This window comes from Mya arenaria, chromosome 13 (genome assembly GCF_026914265.1).
Source record: "Mya arenaria isolate MELC-2E11 chromosome 13, ASM2691426v1".
Lineage (NCBI taxonomy): Eukaryota > Metazoa > Mollusca > Bivalvia > Myida > Myidae > Mya > Mya arenaria.
Window position 1 is genome coordinate 5,335,466 of NC_069134.1, and position 23,054 is coordinate 5,358,519.

The window sequence follows — 23,054 nt, forward strand, 5'->3', positions numbered from 1 at the left end:
CATGATTCAATTATGTTTAAAGAAAAAATATTTGTATATATCTTTACGCTCGTTTTACCACGATTCAAGCCTATTTGCTGCAATCTCTTAATTGTATTTGACGAGTACGTGTTTTAATATGAAAGCGCGACATAAGATGATCCGAGTTACACAGATGTTCTCCAATGTGATATTTTAACATTTAAAGTATTAAAGACATCCGCTGTATTGTATCGATACATTTGTATAAGTATGGTTATTGAACACAAAAAGACTTGGTACATTTCTATACGCTATATATATTTCTGTAAGCGCGATGTATTGAAAACATAATACTATTAATGTTGTTATATGTGTGGAAGCGTCAATTTTTCAATTGTATTTTATCTACCTTTTTTAAATGTTTATATGTAGGTTGTATCTTAATGGAACACGCTTATTGGCTAGAAATCGTCACATAGCTTTCATGATATTGAATTAGTTACAGTTTTGATAGGAATGACACTACAGGAATGAGAACCCATGTTAAAGGTACTAGGCACTATCAAATGTATCAAATACCAACTTTACAGCAGAGCTCCTACTTCCCCCTGCTGGCCTATGTTTCTGCCAGTTGTCGAGAGGAATGGCTCCATGAGGGTTTTCAAATCGTGTTATATTCCTATAAAATTGCTATTTGTCCTAGCTACATATTTTCATAAAGCCGAAGGCAGAGGTAAATAAAGACAAAAAGGATCATCCATGAGATTTCTGCGCACACAATGGGGTACAGAAAAATCTAGAAACAAACTGCATGGCCTCTTCGCACGCCTCTATCGTTTGAATATTGAACATAAAACAACTTTGCTCAACTTTTCAAAACAAGAAATACCTTGACGGTCGTCCTTGCTTGGGTTTGTACTTGCAGCTTCGTTTATTTAATATTTGCGTGTAAGCCAATCAGAAAACCTTCGTGGGTTTCGGTTTAAAGCATTAAGAATGTCCTCCGGGCTATCAACCAATCATATTACAATAAAATAAACATCAAGTTATGGCGCCTTTTCGACGTGCATGAAAACAACCATCATTCTATTCTCATATTTCAGCAACCAATCATGGGTTTGATTTTCTTGTAATAAAATAATTAATAAAAAAATAAATATTAGATCTTTTTAGACGGAGGTAAGTCTCAGATAAGCAAGTAAAACCTTGCGTAACTCAAGTCAAACCAAGTTATGGCCCTTTAAGTCGTACCATGTTTATACAGATTGACAAAGCTTCACTTGGTTACAATGATACAAAAATGTGCCAGAAGTTTCTAGTTATATTAGAGTTAATAGATGGACTGGCATAGTGGCTCAAAAGAGGATAGCGAGGCTAGGGTCTATGATTATTTTTCGAGCCTTTACTCAAAGGAAAAGTCAACACGGATCTATATGTATAAAGTATAGTTAGACTACAAACTGTTAAACAGAAATGCCGTGGAATTTCGTCTTGTTGATAATCGACATGCTTATAAGAAACTGTATACATCTAAAGAGTATGATATTCCAGTATGCGATCTAGGTTTCTTTATTGCCGCAATCTCGTGAATCCTAGAGAAGTAAAATCTATTAGATGTACTTTTCTCAAGTTACGATATAGGAATGATAACGCCTTTACATATTGGAATGTGCTTAATCAATCAAATACTGATCTGTAGAATATATCATTTCACTGATTCTAAGAAAATGAAGCGTAACTGCATGGGAACCAGTTGCATTATGAGAACTTGTAATGGGTAACACCATGTAATGATAACAATGAGATATGTATACATTACTTGTAATAATGCCTTGTAATGTGCATCTGATTTGTGTATTAAGTGATTGCTGAATTCTAAAGATGCACTCTTACTCCCAAATAAGATATACCTCTATTAATAATATTGTTTTAATTTTCTAAAAAAGATTAATAAATGTCGAAAACAATTGTTCTTATAAAGGATACCGGGTTTAATTTGAAAGAAATGAGCATAAAAAATGGTAGTTCTACCTTATTTGATTATAGTATACCGCAGTAAATATTTTAGCATTCACCAATAATTTAATATTTTTGCGCTTTTTGATATAAAATACACGGTTACAATCTTGTTATTAGTAATTAATATTTTCCATAAATGCATTATTAAGTAAGAAGGTTTATCAGTCAAAATTGATGTTTGTTATACATGTGTATGTACTGATTTCGAATAAGAGTGCCACAAATATTGACAATTATAAAAACAGTGCATTGGATTCACTTTCTTAAAAAGATGAGCAAAAGCAATTTCATTTGTCTATTGTCCATTATTTTGTCCATAAGTAGCCTTAATATATGATATATGTTAATAAACATATTCAATTGACATCGGACTATATCAGAGGGTTCTATTGACGTTTTATTCAACCTTCGGCCCTTTAAGCTTCATTCCGGTGCGCTTTATAGCCGTATCATGATAAAGCCATTAAAGTAAAATTTTGACAAGATTGAAACAGTGTGTTGTTGACATTGATCTTACATTTGTCTTGTGATCTAGTTCCGTGAATGCATGTCAGGATTTTGTGAGAAATAAAGCCGACGAAAAATATTGATAATGAGTTTATTTCAAAAACATTGGTAAATATGCCCATGCTTGCAATACCAATAAGGAATATATCAATGGCCAGCAAAATTTAAAATTAGAAATATGCAATAACTTTTGAATAAGCATAAGTTCATATGCTACAATTTCTTCCATGCTTTTCGATAAAATATGGAGATTTATCAGTGAACAACAGCATAATGAAAATCTCTCTTCTGAACTAGAAAAGGTTGCCTAAAATAAAAATTTGGTATTATAAAGAAACGTTGTGTATGTTTGATCAAGGGAAGTAACTATCCTTGATTTTAACAATAGTTCAAATTTTCACTCGCTAGCTTGCAGTGAAAATATAACAAAGTCAAAATGAAAATATCAAATTGATATTTTGATGTATGAAATTGATATTTTCACTGTTGATTTTTCACTGATTAATGTCCGTATATCATTGAAAAGTAAAAGAAAGAAAGGGTAATCTTCTTAAAAGGCAAACTTACACTTTTTTGAAGTGAATACTTATTGTTATTGCTGTTTTTCTTATTTTGAACAAATGACACTGTATAAATAAGGGTCATACCATATCACACTATTGACTATAGTCAATAATTAAAGGCTCTGAGCGGTATATGATTAAAACATAATTGGCAAACTTTCTGGATAAACTTGATCTACGTTTTTGTTTACATTTTCTTCTCTTTGTCTGTAATCCTTCGCCTAGTTAGGGTAATTTTCGTATACATTTGGGTTACGTTCAACCAATTGGATTTTTGTTATAAGCCATGTAGTCTTACCTTGCTTAATGTTCAGTACAATTTTTCTTCTCACATTGTGTGTAAAACATGTCGTGAAACTCTAGAAATCAGTGTGATTTCTCGTTCATAAATGTGTATATACCATATAAAGAGGACATTTAGAAAAAAAAATTAACACAACGACGAATGTCGGAGGAATTAGGTAAATGTGCACTGCTTTATCAGTTCTAAAAGATTCATTTGAATACAAGAACGAATATTCATTATAAACAACAACTGTTGCATTTATGAAAAAAAGCAGTTCAAGCATTAGCGCTGCAAAGCATTATCACCCTACTGTTTGTGTGAAAAGTGCTAAGGTATCATCACAATGTAATACTCAAAGGGAACATAATTTATAATCAAAACAAAAAAAAATATGATGCTATATCAAGTTTAAAGCATTCGTTCTAAAGTATGGCAACGTAAGCATTTAGCATTATTAACACATTCAAAAGCATTCCATGGGTAATAAAATGTAGTAATGGATTCGTTAAAGAATCATCTGTCCGTGGCATACCCTTTATAAATTTAAACCCTTTGCTACTATTGGTCCTGCTTCAACCAATAAAATCTTGTCCTAGTTCGCACCAGCCAACCAGAATGCAAGAAAGTAGAACGGAAATGACGCAGCACAAGTTTGAACTTGAGGAATGCCGTGTCGTGGAAATCGTGCTGTACTTCCTGTAAAAGACAAAAGAGAATCTTTGTAATCGCTCAACATCACATTTATTCCAACATATATTATCAACGTGTTATGACACCACAAACAAGAACTATTTTTGCGTAAGCACGGACATACAGTGGCAAACAAATAGTTTTATTATTGATAATTAGTATATTATATCTCGTATACCATAAAACCGTTAATTGTGGTAACATAGTAATACCCGACATTTATAGTATTTAATTAAATATCGAGTTTTCCGCAATAAATAATAATAATAAATAATAATAATAATAATAATAATAATAATAATAATAATAATAATAATAATAATAATAATAATACAATGAAAACTACAAAGCAGACCGATTAGCCGAGAACGTATCCTGATCAAATGCATCCGACTGAGGTCTCACATACACTGAATGTGCAAACGACACTAACATACAAGCCTAATACTGGCAAAAGGAAGCCTTTTGACCACGTACACTGCAGTTGATTTGTAGATGTAATAACGTCACACATCTGTAATTCGCTGTAGATTCAAGCATGTTTGACAATAAGTTATGCCAGTGTAGTCCCATTTAAGCAAGATACAAGATAAAAGGTACAATAATCTTAATTTAAAGTCCAGTATATGATAACAAGAAACATTAGGTCAACGAGCTATTTTCCGACTTGAATAAAAACCGTACATCACATATCAAAACATTACCTCGCGTTCCCATTGAAATAATTTAAGGCGTAAAAGTCAATTAATGGAACCTCAGGCTTCACTGAACTTTTCATATGGAGTGGATCTTTTCCCCGAAACGGCTCAATATATCAGACGTTTCGAGTGCTTTAAAACGTGATAAAGTTCCCGTTGAAACTGTCGATGTTTGTTGTTCGGTTCTAATTCAAGAAAGAAACTTAATCGGCTGCACAATGATAGGGCAACTCATCGTAGTTCAGTATTTCATAGAGTAGCAATGATAACTTATTGAATGAAAACACCCTGAAAAAATGGTAATTGATCAGTTTCCTTTTGAAAGAACAATGCTTATTTGATACATGCCTTGTATAAATCAAATTGTAACGCAAATTGAACGTTATTTTAACGTTAAGGGCATACATTAAAGCAACGGCTACCCAATTTTATAACTTAATAGATTTTTCCACCTAGAGAAGTGTGTAATTGCAACTCAAGTGTTGCAATGTACTTATGATAGTAACCAATACAGTGCCAGAATGTCAATCACTTTAGAAATGCCAACGTTTAAAGGTTGAAACACTTCAACACTAAATAATACAATTTACTTTATCGTCATATTCAAGTCCGTGCTATTTATATTGTCTGCCGCTACGAGAGAAGGGCTACACAAATTAATTTCTTTAAAATCGATCGTGCACTGGACATGCTTGGCAAATGTTAGCTAATCATTTTGTTTTTGCGCGAACATTGCTTATTTTACTCACTGATGAGGCTTGACGGTAAATGTAAGGATGGAACGCGCCGTTCCCTGGTTGCTGAAATTTGTTTATTAGGATCTGTTTTCTACTTAAATGTTTACAATCTCTCAAGTTATCCGACTGGACAGTGAGTCCCACATGCCAACGCGCTGTGTTGTAGTCATTCAGTATAATGTCAAACAAAAGAAACAAAAGTTCTTATGCAAAGTACATACATTATATCTTTGTAAATCATTGACTTTATGTCTGGTTTCGTCAGTAGGATTTTCATAGGGTTATCGTAATCATATTTGGACAAAAGTATCAGTGGAAGCAATGGATGCCCCCATATGCCCATTTTCTATGGAAAGCCAGAAATTGTAATACAATGTGCTGTTACATGGTAAATGGTTGTAGAAATATATTACAGAAGTTGGAGTCATTTAATGTATGGAAAGATATGTGCAACAATTGAAATTCACAAATATTAGAAGAGGATCGGTTGAATGATAGCCTAGATATGGATCTTCAAACTGTCTATAATGTCATTGCAGTCTACCCTTATACCAAGTTGCATTTGAATCCCTTTAAAATATTCCAAGATATGGCCTAATGAAGCACCTATTAGAGAAAAATATCAGATTTAAGGGAGATAATTAAATAGGTATTCAGGGTATGATTATATTTCTTTGGTTTTTCCTCTCATTCTTATCAATTTATATATAATGTTTCATTTCAAAGATTTAAGTACATTCAAATAAGCACCCATTATAAACGTTTCGGGTTAAGGTGAGGTTTTTATGGGAAGATTGCTAAAAACATATGCAAGGCGGCATTATGGTTCTTTGGAACTTTATTCATTAGACTTCCTTTTATTCCCATCCATTTATATTTCAAGTTTGGATTCAATCCCTCTAGTACTTTCCAAAATATGTCTCGGACAAACTAACTCACATTTTAAAAATATATTAGATAAGTGGAGTTTCAGGGAAGATAACAAAATGCAAGGCAGGATGATGGTTTTTAAGTATTGCACTTCCTCTTATCGCTATATAATCACATTTTAAGTTTCATTCCAATCTCTTAAGTATTTTTCAAAATATGGTTATGACAAAAACGCATTTTCGAAAAATATCAGGTTAAGAGGAGATAATGAAAAATATACAGGGCGAGAGTATGGTTCTTGTGGAATGTACTTCCTCTTATAACAATATATCTACATTATGGTTATGGTTCTTGTGCTTTTTGCATTCTCGCCTTGTCATATGTTTATATTTGAAGTTTCTTTTAAATTTCTTTAGTATTTTTAAGGAATGGCCCTGAAAAGCACCAGTTCTGAAAAATGATGGGAGATTACTTAATAAATAGCATGATATGAAAATACTGCTTGTGCAATTTCTTCACCTCATTGCCATCTATCAATATACCAAGTTTTACTTTAATTCCAACAGTAGTTTTTAAGTTATACTCAGATCAAGTGTGTACAAGTACCATTTATTAAAAAAGTAGTTATGGAGGGACTTAAAAATATGCATGATACAATTATGCTTCATGTGCAATACACTTTCACTCATTGCAATACATCAATAGACCAAGTTTTATTTCAATCTTTTTTTCCATTTTAATAGGAATGGTTCTAGGCAAATAACGTTATATATATACATGCTATGGTATGGTTCTTTTTGCATGCACTTCCTCTAATTGCCATATTTTAAACACATCAGTAGTTTTATTCTCCGGACAAGGGCGTGACTTATTTCTCTTTGGGAAGCATACTACCTTTAGGTTATTATTTATAATATCTATAACATCAATCAAATAATTGTTACTGCCCTAATCATTTATCTAAAAGCCTATCAACAAATGAATAATATATTGAACCAGCAACGATATTTAATTGTTATGATCTAGCTACGGTTAATCATTGTGATAATTACATCTTGCCAGAATATATTATTTAGTACTGAAAACAAAACATTCTGATTCCCACGTACGTGACCTCGGCCAATTTATACAGTATCAAAACTGGATGAAGTTTTGGCAAGATTGTAACATGCGTGCCTATTTCATATAATTATCTAAAACAGTTACAAAAAGAAAAGGAACTACGATTCCGAAGCAAAGCAATGACACGTACGAACACATACAACTATATTTTAGTTCTTGGAAAAATAAGTCATGGTCATAAATTGTATCGATGAATTACAATACACAAAACATAAATGTAAAATTATAAAACGAAAAATACCTTTGGTCAAGGGGTTTGAGGCCACCCTTGCTAATGTAGAAGTGCTGCTCTGCCGTACTTGCTCGGGTGCTCGAGCTCCGAGACTCTCTCCGTCCCGGTCGTGAGGACGCCGCAGCCGTCGCCGAACACACGCTCATCGCGTAACGTAACGTGAGCGTTTGTTAGGTAATTATAAAGCTCTTTTACAAATATATGATGATTGTAACAGAGATAATCGGTAAATCACGCAAACAATTGAATATACATGATGTATATTAACTACATTTAAAGACTTGTTTTGTTTCTTTCCTCAGAATTCGGTCAAGGTAAATATCAGTCACTTTTTGTGTGTGAAATGTTATCAACACGCTAAGAAAAGTAAATAAACTTATATGGTCTTCGGAAACAGACTTCTTGGAACGTACAAAACGTCTTAAATTCGCAATAGTTATTACGAATTGCACGTCACATAATCCAAAATAAAATCAATTTTGTTCATACATACATCCAATAAATACTAAAACAGTGAGTTTGTATCAAAACAGTTCATTTTCGTAACAGGCGAATACCTGGCGCGGGATTGCACTTTCAGGAACATACAGAATTCCATGGTGTTAAACATATTGATGACAGCTGCTGTGTCCGCATCAGTTAGCGGCAACAGAATACTGTCCTATGAATGTTATCTCGATTTCTCCTAACGGAAGGTACGGTATTGGCTACGAAGCAAGTATCTGTTAAATTTCTGCATGCAATTGTCGATATGGTGGAAATTCAAGGCCGATGAATCTTATTCTCTAAGAATACTCTGTAATTTACGTCTTAAAAAATGTCCCAAATATTGAAAGACCTTTTCAGCATACGATACATTTCAGATCTACCAACTTAAGACAGGGCAACCCCTCCTGATAATGCAAAAAAAGCAGCTCGGTTACTGCAGAAATTATTTCTTACAAAAACAGTGAAGAGAATTCCGGGAAGAGATGCGTTCAATAGAAAGCGATCAAGTTAATTGAAAACGTAAATCCCATGAACGAATCTTGGATATCCAGGACTGATTGAGTTTGATGAATACATCCAAGATGGATGGCGCTAAGTTTAAGGTCAACATTGTTCTGTACCCATGCAGAAATTGATACGCCAGAAGGAATCGGGATTGAAGTGAATGGTTCTATGTTTCGAGATTTTGACAATGCGTCTTGATAAGAATTGTTTTCCTGGAGCAATCTTACAGGATGGACAATATTTGATTGACAAAACCAAACCTTACATTAACTGCCATGTCCAATGTCTTATTGATTAGGGTAAAGGTGATTAGAGGTATACGGTTGTTGTCCGTCAGTTTTGGGATTTATATATTAAATCGACTGTAAAATGCGGGCATTTTGCCTTGAAATGAAGACAAAGCTAAAATATGTTTTTTAGTTTGAAAATAGACAGTCAAAGTATTTCGAAAAAAAACAACAAATAATTTATTGAAACTTTCGTGGGTGAGTAATGGTTATTTTATCTGAATGTTACAAACAATTAAAATGATGCTTTTCATATTCAAACTAAGCGTTTTAATCTAATCAGATTAACCCATTACAATATAAGCGGGAATTGCATACCCATGAAAGTGCTTCATTTTTATATTGATACTGGATGTAATTGTATATGTTATATTGACCCTGGACAAATTGGCTATGTATTTTACCTTGGCTTATCCCTATGTTTATCTTCTACTGGACACTGTATACAATAGCTGTGTAAAGCTCTGTTCTTTCCAATATACGTTATGCTGGTCACTCAAAGCCATTCGAGCTATATATGTTAAATATATATTATTATATTATAGCTGGTTATTTAGATCTCAGTAAGTCATGCCTAACACTATTGAGCGATGTCTGTAACCAACACTTTGTTATGTCTCGTGACTTAAGTTAATAATGAATTATCGGCATGAGCTTGCCCAGGTGTGGTTTGGTGACGAATACACTCGTTGAATTATTTGATCGAAAACACGAAACCAATCGTATTGGAGGAATCCGCCCTAAAAGAGAATCACAAATATGATCCAAGAAACCACACATTTTAACATATCATTTAAAAGTCAGTTCCATACAATTGATCCATGGATCTCGGCCAAAATAATCTGAATGATGTTTAAGTGTTTTTTAAATTGCATGACTGATGATTTTTGTCGGAAGATGTTTTTTGGTTGAATAGTCCAAAAGGATTGTTCCATACAATAATACATTGGCTACGTACAAACCTTTTGTTTATTAACCAAACAGCATGCGCGTCACGTTAAACACACACGCTCTCATTTGTATTACTTTATTGACATGGTTAAAAGCATAGACCATAGTAAACTTATTTTCAAACGTGGATTTTTTTGTGACGTACCAAAAGTTCTCTGCAAACGTCATTGTCCGAGCTATTACAGCGTTTTTGTGTTATTTGTTTCTTGTGTATCTCACGTTCAGTGTATGTAAGCTCTGTGCCTTTTCCTTTAGTAAGTAATTTGCTATTGGGCTTGTCCCTGTAATAAAGTAAATAAACCATTGCATTCTTATCCTAGATGAATTCATGTGCGTTCAAGATTTTTGCCGGATAATCTTTAGTAATTTCCGAGAACATGGTCACATGAGGGTCACACACAATCAAGAAATGTTCCTTCCTATAACAATGTTATTTGTCACAATTCCACCACTTACATTGCAATAAAGTGTTAGAGTCAAGGGTTGAAACATATAAGGAGATTACTGTATAGCACTATGCTGGTGATTTATGTTGATCCAATGATGCCTTTATGTTTATGCGTAACTGTAAAAAGCGCTTTATAAAGTACTACGGGAAATTCAGACCTATTTTTGTTCAATGTACTACTTTAACTTTCAAATAGGACAGAACATCTGCTTCGTTATAAAGAAACATTTTGGAATGGTTATAGAACGCGAAATTGATAAATGTCTATACCATTAGCCCAAAACATTGAACATAACATAGCATTAAGGTATGAAATGTATGGAAGCGTCAAAAACTTCATCGTACTTTTATTACTATTTTTAATTATTTAAAACCTTTATAAACATGTTACGCAAACCATGCCATTTTAAACATTAGATTGAACTACTAGTCAACCCAATGACAATCGACACCCATAGCCGTGATTAAGACATTGGATTCAAAGTCGATTTTATTTCAACGGAACACACATATTTTCTTAAACTCGTCAAATAGCTTTTATGATATTGAATAAGTGACATTTTTCGGCGTTAAGTGTTTTGAAAATAAATAAATTCAAACTACAAAAACAAGAACCCGTGTTTTGTTAACATCAATATCGTATTCCAAGGCAATGTATGTACTGTATGAATCTTAACAGCTGAGCCCCCTCCGGATCCATTGATGTTTCTGACAGGTGTCGGGAGGAATGGCCTCAGGAGGATGTTTCAATTGTGTTATATTCCTAAATCATTATAATTTGTCAGAGCCATTTCTTGGAACGCATTATACATTAGTAAAGCAAAGTAAATCAGATAACAATCAGATTTCTGCGCTATCTTGGATACAGAAACATGAGGAAATATAAAACATGGTCTTTTAGCACGATAATAAAATTTAATATTTAAGGAAAACATTTTGCTTCAGATTTAAAAGAGGGCCATTACGATCACCCTTCCGTGCTTTTACTTTTGCAGAGCTATAAAGTATATATTTGCATTTAAGCCACTATAAAACCCTCAATATAACTTGACTGAAGTCGTTACCAACGCCATCCGGGCTATCAACCAATCATAACTAAACATCCTCAACAACACATTATGCCTCTTTTTCAAAGCGCATGCGAACTATTGCAATGCTAATTTCTCCGCAGCAGTTCGTGGGATTAATTTATAATTAATTAATGTGATCAAAAGGTTATGAAGAATCAAATGCAAACTGTAGTCCTTCTAGTGTGAAACAATTGTTTTTTCCCTACAAATTGTTTTGTAAAACGAGTTCAGTTATTACTTGCAGATTTGCTTTGTACATTATTACTGCCTTTTTGCGTATCAGATATACAAGTAAAAACATTCGGAACTCATGCAACAAAAGACAGGGTCCTATAACAATGATCAACTTGCTTGTTATCATGTACTAAAATACATTTGGTACTGGCCGGTATTGAATAAGATACAACAATAACGTTATGATATACGATGTATATATGATAGATACGCCATCTAGGTTTCTTTATTGTCGCACTCTTGTGAATGATAGAGAAGAATATGTTATAGAGAGTATTTTGGAAGTCACGATACAGGAATCATTGTCAATTTAATATTGGAGTTCTCTGTAAAACTGTACTTATTCAAATCCATACTGATCAGCAGAGGATAGATATGTGCACACTACGTGTAATGCTGCCTTGTAATGTTTATGTGATTCGCGTATTGAGATACGGCTGAATGACAAATATTGGCATTAATTAAAGGACATTCCGATTTCACGCTTTAAGCCGTGAATGTACTTTTGTGTTTATGAATATTCATCCTCCCTCAGCGCCGACAGACATTTTTTTTTATTTCGCCCGTACTATAAACCCCTCAAAGTAAAAAAATATATTGCAAAACTAGCGGAAGACTAATGGACGACAGACTTGCAATTTTGAGTGAGCATCTTACGAAACATAAAATTCCTGAGACAATCTTGCCTTACTGCCTTACTACTGTCCTAAACGGGATTGCGACAGTCACTAAAGAAATAAATACTGGTACCCACAACAATATATTTTTCGCACGTCGGCCCCATTGGTGTTGATGGACAGACTCATGCTCGCCAACAGACATAGATACGACAGGAAATCGTAGAAAAAAAGATGCATGCCCAATTTTGCCTCGCGACGGCAACTCGATGCCACGATGCTCAAAATTCGTAGGGCTGTCATGCGACGACCCCCAATGACGCACTATTCGCCTTGTCATTGCATAGTTGCGTCGAGGGTTCGATGTGACGCAGAATTAGAGTGACGTTAATCCAAAACCATTAGCTTATGGGAATAGAAACGGCCCCTTTTTATCTTTATTTACTATAGAAATGTGTTTTTTTTTCTTTAGATATAAAATGTTCTACCGAAATATAACCTTAGGTCACACCCTTTGTACTTTAAAAATGTGAGATATACAAACAAGATTCAGTACAAAACTAATTATCTGATTTTGTGTGTGTAGATTATTTTTATGGCCGATTTAGGTATAGGTCGTCACCCTCCTTGCGGAAAGGAGCTCCGTCTTCGAGGAAAAACACCAAAGCATGACCTGTAGTTAATTAAAATATCAATTTGAATGCATTGTTTTTACTTGGTTTAAATACTTATTGGGCAAAAATTTCATCGAAAAGTAACAGCAATATTTACATGAAAAACTACTGAAAAAAAAAACATAATAGCCAAAAGTTTAAACATACGATTATGTTAACTAAAGACTACCGTTCTTAGTCTCTGTAAATTGGAAACGAAGAAAACACTATTTACAATGACATTATTAACAACAATATTTGTAAGCAATGAGGGGTGCTCGAGTACTTTTGTTTCGACATTTCATACAAATTCAAGTAATTGAAAAAGGAATACCAAAACATCACATAACGCTCATGTTAACCTCTAAGCTGCATTTACCGATAAACTTCAAATGTAATAATTCTACATAAAGTATGGGATGCTTCTCGCTTTTTATTTCTTTATCTTTTCATTATTTTTTTGCTTTGATTTATTTAACCGATGCAACTGCTTAAATATACCTCGGTGTTGTGGTTTCAGCGAGTTGGATATTTTGCAGAAAACCAATCAGCCCTGTGTTATCGAGTAAGTAGATGTTTCATAATCATTCATTACTGTTATCACATTCATACATCAGAAGGCTTTCTTTGCATCGATCTTTGGATTTTTCTTATATCACTCGTAAATCAGGCATGCTAAACCAGTTAAGCCAGTGAAAATGTTATTCCATTGAAACACTTTCAATTACTAACGTTGCGCAAGTCTATTAAGGCGCCAAATATTTTTGTATGGAGGTCAGGATTGGTCTGGAACGGCTGATGTAATATGCACAATATTTCCTTGTGTGTAAAATACGCATAACAGGGTCCAAGAAATACTGGATTTTACAAAAGTAAATGATTGTCGTTAAGTTATAATCTAACAATAATCTAACACAGGACTCTAAATCGACCGCTAAGTTGCGAGGTTTGGGATAGTACGAGAGAATGGTTAAAGCATTTTCACATTTATTAAAGTGAACTGGATTTAGTTTTGCTAACAGCCAAGATGTATGGCAACTGATCACGTTATTTGTGTAAATTATTTGTTTCGGTAAAGAAACATGCGTGAGATCAACTGTTGCGAACAGCAAGCGAGTACATGTATGGCAACGTGAAATGTTCAAACACTTGACAATACGTCATGCATATTTGTCATTTGGTATAAAATATTACAAGCAAAATGTATAGTACGCACTCTTATTTCTTATAAATGGACTCTGGTATCATAATTGTGATTTCCAGCTGGTTTTTAAAAACATTTTAGTTTAAACTGATTTATTATACCACGATTGGCAAAATTCAGATAAATACAGATACCTGATAATTCGAAATTGTCAATAATATTCTTCTTTTCATAACGAGTTCAGTGAGCTCATTTTTTATAATTAACCCAATAAAAATGTGTAAGCATGGTAACAGTTGTGTCTTTGATTTCTTAAGTAAACGTTCTGCAAGAATTAAATAGTAATAGCCTGTATTTCTTTTAAAATATCAATGGTTCGGGAATATGAACACGCACCAATTTCAACAGTCTTTTCATTATCTTGCACTCAATATTCACAATGAGACCAGGGGTAATAGACAACTATGAATTCGTCTTAATATATTCATTTATTATTAATGGCATGTGCAAATAGTAAGCCAACACGGATAACAAATAGTTTAAATCCTTGACCTGGATTCGAAAATGTCCCATATTTCACAGGATGTTTCGATTGCGATCATGTGACCGAGGATTTGCAGAATAACTGGATGGAGCACATTATAACGATTGTCTGATTGTCGGGCGTGTTGGACCATACATAACGCCAGCGAATAATTTATCTTATTAAACAGTCCCCATAACAATAATAAGGCGGAACATGCTAAACTGAAACTTTCAATGGACGACATTTTACACTCTTACTTTATTTCAGAATTATGTAAAACTACCGAATTTGTTTTGGATTGTATACATATATTGGTTGTCGTTCGGTTCGGATCTACGAAACGACCACAATCAGCAAAAGATGGAAAATGCATTGTTTTATATATAATGGAAACGCGAGCAGCTAAACAAACATATCTCAAAAATGATCGAATATTGTACATGAATTTCTAAGATAAAACGCAATTTTATTGCGATCATTCATGTTCTGTACGTGATAAAAAACTAATTCTGAGACTTTCTGCAAGGGTTCTAGTATTCACTCCCGGGATATCACACACAGTAGGTTAAGCGTCCCAATATATGGAAGGGTTAATTGTTCCGAATTTGTTTTTGTTTCCTGGTCGTGGAAATCAGTTAATGATTTACTGTTATCCGTATCTCGGTCGTGGAAACAATTCATTTTACATTGCAGACATCAAACTAACTAAATAAAAGGTTTGATAAGATTCGCAAACTGAATGTTGACACACAATGCATATATGAGACCTTTAATTTAAAATTTGAACACCTGAAATTGTGGTGATATCCTGGAAAATTGGATTTCTTTCAATTATGCAAGCTCTTTTCTCGTTTAATCCAATACTACAAAGTTGTTATAATACGTCTCGCACATACAACTCGATTGTAAAAGTATTTGCATTAGTTTCCAATCTTTCCGTATGATTGTATTGTGCCATACCCGAAGTATGTTATGGTCAATCTGATTTTCATCTTGTAAAGGTTACAATATTTAAATCGATATGATAAACAAAAAGTCGATGCCATCATTCAAACTACCAAAGAATCTTTAGATTATCGCTTTACAATTACAGATATTTAAACGTTCAAGCAAGTTCGTTTAGTTTTATGTTTAATAATAGTACATACTATGCCAATATATTCAAGTACGAACAATGTCATTTTATTCTTGAATGTACTGTGTCATTATATTCTAGTATGTACTATGCCATTATATTCTAGTACGAACTATGTCATTATATTCTAGTACGAACTGTGCCATCACATTCTAGTACGTACTTTGCCATTATAGTCTAGTACGTACAAGGCCATTATATTCGAGTAAGTACTATGCTATTATATTTTAGTACACACTGTGCGGTTATATTCTAGTACGTACTATGTCATTGTATTCTAGCACAAAAATACCCATTATATTCTAGTACGTACTATGCAATAATATCATAGTACGTATTGTACCTTCATATTCTAGTACGTGCTGTGCCATAATATTATAGTACTCATTGTGTCATTACATTCTTGTACTGACTGTGTCATTACATTCTAGTACGTACTATGCCATTATAGTCTAGTACGTACAAGGCCATTATATTCGAGTAAGTACTATGCTATTATATTTTAGTACACACTGTGCGGTTATATTCTAGTACGTACTATGTCATTGTATTCTAGCACAAAAATACCCATTATATTCTAGTACGTACTATGCAATAATATCATAGTACGTATTGTACCTTCATATTCTAGTACGTGCTGTGCCATAATATTATAGTACTCATTGTGTCATTACATTCTTGTACTGACTGTGTCATTACATTCTAGTACGTACTATGCCATTATATTCTAGTACCTAAACATCCATTATATTCTAGTACGTAAAATGCCAATATATACTTGTATGTACAATGATATTACACCAACATACTTAAAACACTTAATGCACGAACTAATCGTGAGACTTCCGAAGCTCGTATTAATGTGTTTTCCGTATATCAAGGACCTTTACTCAATACTTTTATCAAGATTTTTGCATGTGTGTCAAGCGTCATGCCAGTTTCTTAACAACTGAGCTATTATCTATGTTGTAAATAATATTTTACATGTTATCTTTGGATAAAGCTACTGGTATTGTTTTTTTATTAGTTACGGCGTGAAGTAAATGATGTTATATTTGTTACCATCAGTGCTTTGACATTTAACCATTAATTATATAGAAGTGTACACGTATAACAATGAAAATCCTACTCCGTATTTAAAGTTACACAGGCAACCAGCGTTTGCAGTTTTTTTGCACATGATATCCTCAAGCAAATAATTCTTTGTGAGAAGACATTTTACATTTGAAACTGCCAAGTATAATATATCTGAAATTAGTTGTGAAAAAGCAGCGCGGAGACCTTTAATGGGATGTGAAAACTACATTATCTGTCCCGTTGAAACGTGAGGAACGTTTTTTTTTGCAAGCGATAGCGTTTTCTCTGTAGGAGAAACTTAAATGCTTCCAGTTAGATCCGGCTTTCTAATCAGTATTTGTAACATGGGTTAGGCTTCCATAATGCAGATATTTATTATTTAAGAGTTCTATTGCATTGCATTGATCCGATAATTTCTGATTAACTTAACATTTCTATCAGCTAAAATGTTTCATTGAACCTTCCAGTGAAGGACAAGCTGGAATAAGAAAGAAACGACGAATCCGCAGCTGACGCTGACAGTTTATCTAATGCATTTACGATTACAAATAAAATCTTCGTAAAAAGACAAGCATATAAAAAATATCGCAGTACAATGCAAATAGGCAAAAAGTAAACTAAGCAATCGAACAAAACATACGCGTACGTTTCTTCTGGTTGAAGGGTGTGGGGCCGCCTTTGTTAATGTATTGTGCTGGTAGGCCGTGTTTGCGCACGTGCATACGTTCCCAGACTCCCACTTAATGTAACGTCGACGTTGAAAAGGTATTTAAAAGCAATATGGTACTGTTCCTGTAGTTAATCAGTACAATCTGTTATTCAGAACAATAGATTAATAGCCCATAAGCTCTCTGAATACGTATTGATAAAGACAACGTCAACCAAACGTCTATTAGTCAGTATAATTTAAACTCTATTGAAACAACACACAAAAAGAGAAAATAAACTTCTGGTGCAATCTTCTTCAAACTTCCATAACGTTATTTTGTTAAAGTCAATACGAAATGTAAGTAACTAATTGCTCGATGACAACCACTTCATGAACTACAGTCCTAATACCCACTAAAAATGCGTTTTTACATCAACAGTTAACGTTCATAACACTCGTAGACCTGTCTTGCGCTTGCACATTAAGGAACATACAACATTCCACGGTGTTAAATATGATATATAACTCCATGTATTAATACATGGAATACAATGAAGACTTAAAATTTCTTAATTAACGGACTACAAGGCTTCCCTCTTTTATATTGAGAACATAGCGTACAAATTATTTCTAAAAGACATTTGCCGTGAAAGGATTGTCAAGAGTAAATGCATTCAATCGGAAAGTTTCAAGTAAATTGGAAAAGCAAATGACAGCGCGCTTTATAAGCCCATGGGGGCTAGGCTGATTGTAAAGCATGAATATATAGAATATTGAAATAATTATTATTCATGTTGGCCACTCGCTTGACATGGACCATCTGCATCTTTGGAGATGTCTGTACGCATAGCATAATTATTTAACATATATTTTAGGCATCAGGTTGCATTTGAACCTGGAAACTTACTGGATATGATCTTAAGTATGATATCCACAAACAGAACGAGTCTTGACAATACTTCGAAATACATTCATTTTATTATTTAAAAAGGATTTAAACATGGCTCAAAGCAAACAAACTACTAACGAAACCTGTCATTACTAGATATTCAAAGAGAATTCGTATATGTCTCATATAATCCAATAACATGCTCTTCTTTTTCCTCTAATACGTTATCCGCCAGAATTCGTATTGAAAAGCAAATATTTAATTCATCTCATTTCTAAACCTAAAATCCATAAAATGGATGATTGAATCACATGGGATTTTCAATCCGGTAAAACAATTACTTTCGACATTTATTATGCAACTGGATATGGGAGATCAACCATTATTGACTATCTTCTAAATCAATATAAATTATTTTTAAGTAGAATTGAAACATCAATAAAAGCTATATGTTTAATAATTAATATTAAGGATGGCAACGAGTATCCGAGTACTCGATCAATCATCCGAGTACCCGAGTATCAAATCACTACTCGTGTACTCGATTTTTTTTTATATAAAATTCACCAAATTCACAATTCACCTCAACTCACCTCGGCCCTTCTAATCCCTGCTGTGTACACAATTGACCCAAATAAATTATTTGACAGTGGTTGTGGTAGTTGCAAACTGTCAACAAATGGCCCTAATTTGCAAATAGCACTGATGTCAATTAGCGAAGTTTCGATAGCGGCACATCTCCTACAGAATTGTTTTGTTTACCAATTAGTGTGTTTTCACCAAATAATGGACTTTGACGAGCGTTACGTGCATTGATTCCTGAATGGGCGTATTTTTTGTAATGATTATCGCAATTGATTGGTGGATAGCTTAATCATGGACAAATTAATATCAATGAGGAACAACAATATTTCAGTATGAAAAATTGGCATTTTAAAAAGTTTTTCATAGAGTAAACAACTCGAAGATTGTCCGACTACTCGAGTACCAATTTTACTACTCGTTGCCATCCTTAATAATTATGTTAATTGATACCATTCTTTCAGAGAACTGTTCATGCGTGGAAAAGACCAGGGTTCTTGTACTATACTGACAACCTTAAGAAGGATGTATAACTGCGAACAGACAACGATAGATTTTGGTATGAAGAAGTCCATATGTACGTTTATCTTATTAAATAAATATCACAACGCTTTTGTAGTCTGCGTGTCATTTTCCAGTAAAACATTAAATTGGTCAGACCAGGCTCAAGCCAGATTTACTAACCAACTCATAGTTTTAAACAAAAATGACATGTAATTAACCTTGCACTGGTCAATTAAATCCGAAATGGTGACATGACACTAAGGCCACCACAAAGTACTTTTCCGTTCCATGTATTATCTCCGATCTGAGTATCCTACTGAGCAGTTTTGGAGGTTTTATTATAGAAATACCCTGAGCCAATAATCAAATAAACAGGAAATTGATCCCTGCTGTAACATCAGTGCAACTAGCAGGAGATACACAGCAGGGGAATGTCATGCAAATAGTTCCTTAAACTAGGCTTTTAAGAAGGATGTATAACTGCGAACAGACGACGATATATTTTGGTATTGAGTTTATGTTATTAAATAAATATCACAACACTTTTGAATTCTGCATGTCATTTTCCTGTAAAACAATAAATTGGTCAGACCAGATTTACTAACCAACTCATAGTTTTAAACAAAAATGACACGTAAATGAACCTTGCACTGGTCAATAAAATCCGAAATGGTGACATGATCCTAAGGCCACCACAAAGTACTTTTCCGTTCCATGTATTTTTTACCAAAAAAAAATATTATTAAGTGAGCGAGCGAAAACAAAATAGTCTTTTTATTTCATCTTTCATAAAAATCAAAGCAATATAAAGAACAAAGATTTTTCAACAGGACGTAAGCGACACAGTCAAGACAGTGTTTATTTCGGTCCGTATAAATATTGATAAAACAATAACTATCTAGCATCAAATGTTATGTGTACTGGATTAAAAGGATACTATTTCAACTTGGAAAATTCAAGGTACTGTTTGTTTTATGTGAAACAATCTTGTTATGGCCGAAAACACGAATTATAGTGAGGTTGATAAGACAGTCATGAGTTTAAATGGCGGACATGATGTACCTCTGGTATTTCTCAGAGAGAGAGATCTATTTGGGAATAGAAAGCCGACCCAAACTGAATGGTTAAAGCATGAAGAGTTGTATAAATCAATAGGCCGAAAGGTAAATGCTTCTCATATATGTGGGCTACAAAGAGTTGGTGCCATGTGGAGAATATATCTCGATAGTCTGGAGGACAAAGTAATATTGATGTCCGACGGGGTGCCCATAAGGGGTAAAACTGTCAGTGTACTGTCTACAAATCCTGGTAGACTCGATGGAGAAAACACAATCAGAGTTCGTGTTAAAAATATCCCGCTGTCAGCCGATGATGGGATAATAACCAGAAAATTAACGCTCCATGGTATCGAAATATTCGTGTCATTCGCGAGAAACTAAGGATTGATGGCAAACTCACTAATTGTGACACCGGCGACAGACTTTTGATTGTTAAAGCGTCGACCCTTCATGAGCCTCTTCCTAGTTTCATGGAATTCGCTCAATTTAAAGGCCGTGTCTTACATAGCGGTCAAAACAAATTGACTGGCACCAAAAGCGACATTATTTGCTCCAAATGTACGCAAATTGGTCACAAATTCAGTGACTGTCCCAACGACTGGGTGTGTAGGAACTGTAAAAATATTGGCCACAAGCAAACAGACTGTCCAGATTTAAATGACTCTGATTCTGGCTCTGAAACTGAAAAAGAATCGGATTCCGAATCAGTCTCAAAGCCACAAAGTCAGGGCAGCAGCCCCCAAAAGCCACAAGACACCGATCAGGTTAACAGAGGGCGCATATCGGATACCAGTCTAAACAAACCGGCATCCTCGAGAAATGCGAGGTCCAGTAGCTGTAGCGGTCAACTCTCAATTGATCGCTTTATAAACATGTCGAGTGCAGAAAACAAAACCGCAACTCCAAACAAAGGAAAAGTAGGCCATGCACCGGAGAGGTCGCCTCCCACACCTGTAGAAATCATGCACGACCGATCACAAACAAACAATGGCAAAATGTCAAAGAAGAAAAAATAACTGTTTTCTTTCTTGGACCACACTATATTACGATGACTGACACTATCCTGTTTATGGATTATGATTTTGATTTGCGATTTTATATGATTTATCCATGCGCGTTAGGCGTATTCTATCATAACAATCTATGTTGCATCAAATTGTTGTTGTATAACATAGCTACGTTTATCTTTTGTTTGATATACGTCGTTACTTTTGTTTGTTTCGCAATGTTAATACGCTTACATACGGAACTTACGCCCAGTCAATACGGAGTTGTCGTTATGGTTTGTACATACTGCACAACCCTAAATAGATATAATTTATTAAAAACCCACACACAGTTTAATAAGAAACTGGTGTTTTTTTCATCTTAAAGTTCATATTGCACACCCTAATATTGCCGTTAAAACAACTTACATGTCGTTTTAAACATATATTGCACAACCCTGGTTTCGCTATTTTATATAAAAACACAGTTCAATAATAAACTGGTGTAAATGCCTGTAACTGAAATAAATGACATTGCTATACCACTGGCGAATGTTTTCTATCGACATAAATAACTTATTAGTTTGTAATATTAAACACCGACGGTTTTGGGAAACACACGCTTATTTTGTTTTGCCTTAATTTCCAACAATTGTACCGTTTACTCAGCCAAGCATTACTTTGATCATTTACTCTGTAGTTATTGTGGTACTTCCATGATGTTGGTTGTTATTGCTAACTATCGATGTACAATATATTTATTACGTTAATATTTTGTCGAATGCATCATATGTTTGTAATATTATACTGATGTTCAATTTATATACACACGTTATTTACTTCAATAGAAGTTTAGCCTACTTTGGTGTATTAGAATTGATAAAGGTATGGTTCCTTTAACTTTCTTATCTTTCGTTTTCTTAAATGATAAGAATGTTTTATTAAGGAGTTAACCATCGAACTTTTTTTATATAATATTTATATTTTCATGATAACTAAATCTCTGCTATGCAACAGCACATAATTCATCTTATATCCCTTAACGTTCAAGGTCCAAGAGATAGAGGTAAACGTATGCGCTTAATTCAATGGCTCAAAAATCAAAAGGCTGACATTGCTTTTCTACAAGAAACTCACTTTACACTAGATATTGAACATGTTATTAAAGATGAGTTTCATGATTGGGTACTAGTACACAGTCATGGTGAATCAAATAGTAAAGGCTGCTCTATATTATTAAAAAAGATATTCAATACAGCATATTAGACCAATTATGTGACGAAAACGGCCGATATATTTTACTTAATACTGAAATACAAGGAATAACATACACACTACTAAATTTATATTCGCCTAATAATAGAAAAAAAAGAAATACTTTGTATTCCAACTTATTAAATATAATTTCAGAGCAAAGTTCCGGTATAAAAATAATCGGCGGGGATCATAACGATACATTAAACATAAATGATAGAATAAGAAAATTACAAACTTTCAAAGTTGATACAGTTAAAAGTTTAACAAATCTGATAAAAACGTACAATTTGTGTGATATTTGGAAAATAT

At 33.8% G+C, this 23,054-nt stretch overlaps 1 long non-coding RNA gene across 1 annotated transcript; it reads right to left on the reverse strand.

Annotated features, from left to right (window-relative positions):
- Positions 1 to 2,564: 2,564 nt before the first annotated feature.
- On the reverse strand, positions 2,565 to 8,324 carry LOC128214688 (uncharacterized). Its single transcript, XR_008257960.1, has 2 exons — positions 7,695 to 8,324; positions 2,565 to 4,032 (listed from the first exon to the last, which is right to left on the reverse strand). It is a non-coding gene; the product is annotated as an uncharacterized LOC128214688 (long non-coding RNA).
- Positions 8,325 to 23,054: the final 14,730 nt, after the last annotated feature.